The sequence below is a fragment of the Cherax quadricarinatus genome, chromosome 27, assembly GCF_038502225.1.
Source record: "Cherax quadricarinatus isolate ZL_2023a chromosome 27, ASM3850222v1, whole genome shotgun sequence".
In the NCBI taxonomy this organism is placed as follows: Eukaryota; Metazoa; Arthropoda; class Malacostraca; order Decapoda; family Parastacidae; genus Cherax; species Cherax quadricarinatus.
The window spans coordinates 28,294,667-28,299,082 of record NC_091318.1 but is presented as its reverse complement, the minus strand read 5'-3'; the positions used below and the strand labels follow the sequence as shown (position 1 = coordinate 28,299,082).

The following is a 4,416-nucleotide window of genomic DNA, read 5'->3' as shown; positions in this document are numbered from 1 at the left end:
AACTTTCAGCCTGATTACCTTCCAGCCTTGAGTATGATGGGGCGTTTAGAACCCCCACCGGCGAGGGGTATATCGGGTATATATCTGAGGTTTAATGCTAGACGCTGAGTCAAGCAAACAAGACCAGTTTTTGTCTACAAGTGTGTCTTGGGAAGCTGCAATCACCTGTGTTAATCTGTGCACGTGTCCCTTGTATTAGAGTACAATGGCTTATTTGTTGACGATTGGTGTTATTGCCCGTCCGGCCGGTCGCTGTTGGTGGTGATAAGCCTGTGTTTCCTGCGAGTGCTGGATCGGTCCACCAAACAGCTTGTGTTTGCTACAAGTGCTGGACCGGTCCGCCAAACAGTTTGTGTTTGCTACAAGTGCTGGACCGGTCCACCAAACTGCTTGTGTTTGCTACAAGTGCTGGACCGGTCCACCAAACAGTTTGTGTTTGCTACAAGTGGTGGACCGGTCCACTAAACAGCTTGTGTTTACAAGAGCCGGACAGGTAACTAACACACACACACACACACACACACACACACACACACACACACACACACAAATAAACACACTGTCCCTGTTGATTTTCTAAATTTTAACATATTTTCAAAATTTCCTTTAAAATTAACTCCAAAATATATTTTTAAAATTTATTTCGATTTATTTCTAAAATCTACCTTAAAATTCCCTTCAAGATTTATTTTAAGTATTAATGACCCCTCGTGTAGTAGACAGGCATCAACCCCCCACTAACCAACCCACCCAACAACCAAAATTATAACTCAACATAGAATGATAATTATTAATTATTAATTTATAATTTATATTCAGTGAGGATTAATATTTTTTTTTGCCTCTGAGACTTGTTAAATTTATTAATGTAATTATAACTGTGCGGGAGGTTGAGGGAGCTTGTTGACGTCTACTGAGCTAAGCTGAGCTTAGAATCACCTTAGATCAGTAAAACTAAACTGTGGATAAGTAGTACTTGGGTATTTTTTTATTACTGATATGTTTTGCCACACAGTGGCTTCGTCAGTCCAATGTCAAGAAGATTGGTGAAGATCACGAGAAGGTTGAGGTAATCAGTCCATCAGTCGTGATAAGATTGATGGATTGATTGTATCGAGTCCAGGTTGAGGGACTGATTATATCAAACTTCTCCTGATCTTCGTCATTCTTATTTGTATTGGACTGATGAAGCTACGGTGTGGCGAAACGTTTCCACATTAAAGATACCCAGGTGTTATACATGTGTTTTAATTATCAAAATTGAACAGATCACGCCAGTGATCACAAGTCTTAACAAACATACACACAAACGTGTCTTGGCGATCTTAACATAACATAACATAACAATGGAGGAACACTGCAGAAGGCCTACTGGCCCATGCGAGGCAGGTCCTTATCAAAACGACCTCTACCTGAAGCTACCCAAGAAATAACTCCCGTACCCAATGACACCAATCAAACCCATCCCCCCTCTTCTTTAAGCTGTTAATTTTTTCGGGATCATCGCCCCCGCTGCTCGGTCTTAGTTCAGGTATCTTGACTTGAAAAGAACTGTTGCAAAATACAGGGAAATGTAAAGGAAATTTATATTAATAATGAACAAAAGATAAACATTCCTGTCAGAGTGCCAAACGTGTAACAGGTGTGTGTGTGTGTGTGTGTACTCACCTAGTTGTACTCACCTAGTTGAGGTTGCAGGGGCCTAGTCCCAGCTTCTGGCCCTGCCTCTTCACTGGTCGCTACTAGGTCACTCTCCCTGGACCGTGAGCTTTATCATACCTCTGCTTAAAATATTCCCGGGTGTCCGCAGTGAGTAGGATTCGAACCTACGCGGGAAGATCCCATCTGATTTCTAGTCAGACGCCTTAACCACTCGGCCATCACTGCTTGTGTGTGTGTGTGTGTGTGTGTGTGTGTTAGTTAGTTACCATTTTGTCCTAGGCACATGTCGATTAGTGTGTGTGTGTGTGTGTGTGTGTGTGTGTGTGTGTGTGTGTGTGTGTGTGTGTGTGTATGTGTGTACTCACCTATTTGTATTCACCTATTTGTGGTTGCAGGGGTCGATTCTTAGCTCCTGGCCCCGCCTCTTCACCGGTTGCTACTGGGTCCTCTCTCTCCCCGCTCCAAGAGCTTTATCAAACCTCGTCTTAAAACTGTGTATGGTTCCTGCCTCCACTACGTCATTTTCTAGGCTATTCCACTGCCTGACAACTCTATGACTGAAGAAATAATTCCTAATATCTCTCTGACTCATTTGTGTCTTCAACTTGTGTGTGTGTGCGTGTGTGTGTGTGTGTGTGTGTATGTGTGTGTATGTGTGTTTGTGTGTGTGTGTGTGTGTGTGTGTATGTGTGTGTGTACTCACCTAGTTGAGGTTGCGGGGGTCGAGTCCGAGCTCCTGGCCCCGCCTCTTCACTGATCGCTACTAGGTCACTCTCCCTGAACCGTGAGCTTTATCATACCTCTGCTTAAAGCTATGTATGGATCCTGCCTCCACTACATCGCTTCCCAAACTATTCCACTTACTGACTACTGTGTATGTGTGTACTCACCTAATTGTACTCACCTAATTGTGGTTGCAGGGGTCGAGACTCAGCTCCTGGCCCCGCCTCTTCACTGATCGCTACTAGGTCCTCTCTCTCTCTGCTTCCTGAGCTGTATCATACCTCTTCTTAAAACTATGTATGGTTCCTGCCTCCACTACTTCACTTGCTAGGCTATTCCACTTCCTGACAACTCTATGACTGAAGAAATACTTCCTAACGTCCCTGTGACTCGTCTGAGTCTTCAGCTTCCAGTTGTGACCCCTTGTCCTTGTGTCCCCTCTCTGGAACATCCTATGTCTGTCCACCTTGTCTATTCCCCGCAGTATCTTGTATGTCGTTATCATGTGTCCCCTGACCCTTCTGTCCTCCAGTGTCGTCAGTCCAATTTCCCTCAACCTTTCCTCGTACGACATTCCCCTGAGCTCTGGGACTAGCCTTGTTGCAAACCTTTGTACTTTCTCTAACTTCTTGACGTGCTTGACCAGGTGTGGGTTCCAGATTGGTGCTGCATACTCCAGTATGGGCCTAACATACACAGTGTACAGTGTCTTGAACGATTCCTTATTAAGGTATCGGAACGCTATTCTCAGGTTTGCCAGGCGCCCGTATGCTGCAGCAGTTATTTGGTTGATGTGTGCCTCCGGTGATGTGCTCGGTGTTATGGTCACCCCAAGGTCTTTCTCCCTGAGTGAGGTCTGTAGTCTTTGTCCACCTAGCCTATACTCTGTCTGCGGTCTTCTTTGCCCCTTCCCAATCTTCATGACTTTGCATTTGGCTGGATTGAATTCGAGAAGCCAGTTACTGGACCACATGTCCAGCCTGTCCAGGTCTCTTTGCAGTCCTGCCTCATCCTCATCCGATTTAATTCTTCTCATCAACTTCACATCATCTGCGAACAAGGACACTTCAGAGTCTATTCCTTCCATCATGTCGTTCACATATATCAAAAATAGCACTGGTCCTAGAACTGACCCCTTTGGGGACCCCGCTCGTCACAGGCGCCCACTGTGATGCCTCTTCACGTACCATGATTCGTTGCTGCTTCCCTGTCAGGTATTCCCTGATCCATTGCAGTGCCGTCCCTGTTACATGCGCCTGATCTTCCAGCTTCTGCACTAATCTCTTGTGGGGAACTGTGTCAAAGGCCTTCCTGCAGTCTAGGAAAACGCAATCTACCCACCCCTCTCTCTCGTGTCTTACTTCTGTTACCTTGTCATAAAACTCCAGGAGGTTTGTGATACACGATTTGCCTTCCATGAACCTATGCTGGTTTTCATTTATAATCTTGTTCCTTTCCAGGTGTTCGACCACTCTCCTCCTGATAATCTTCTCCATGACTTTGCACACAATACATGTCAGAGACACAGGTCTGTAGTTTCTGTTTCCTTTCTTAAATATGGGGACTACATTAGCTGTCTTCCATTTCTCAGGTAGTTGCCCAGTTTCAAGGGATGTGTTGAAGATTGTGGTTAGAGGCACGCACAGCATCTCTGCTCCTTCTCTAAGGACCCATGGGGAGATGTTGTCCGGTCCCATCGCCTTTGAGGTGTCAAGGTCACTTAGGAGCTTCTTCACCTCCTCCTCGGTTGTTCGTATGTCATCCAACACTTGTTAGTGTGTGTGTGTGTGTGTGTGTGTGTGTGTGTGTATTCACCTGTTTGTACTTATCTATTTGTGGTTGCAGGTTTCGATTCACAGCTCCTTGCCCCGCCTCTTTGCTGGTCGTTACTGTGTGTGTGTGTGTGTGTGTGTGTGTGTGTGTGTGTGTGTGTGTGTGTGTGTGTGTGTGTGTGTGTGCGCGTGTGTGCGTGCGTGCGTGTGTGTGTGCGTGTGTGCGTGTGTGTGTGTGTGTGTGTGTGTGTGTGTGTGT

At 45.8% G+C, this 4,416-nt stretch overlaps 1 non-coding gene across 1 annotated transcript; it reads right to left on the bottom strand.

Moving 5' to 3' along the window:
* Positions 1 to 1,805: 1,805 nt before the first annotated feature.
* Positions 1,806 to 1,887, bottom strand: TRNAS-AGA (transfer RNA serine (anticodon AGA)). Its single transcript has one exon. It is a non-coding gene; the product is annotated as a tRNA-Ser (tRNA).
* Positions 1,888 to 4,416: the final 2,529 nt, after the last annotated feature.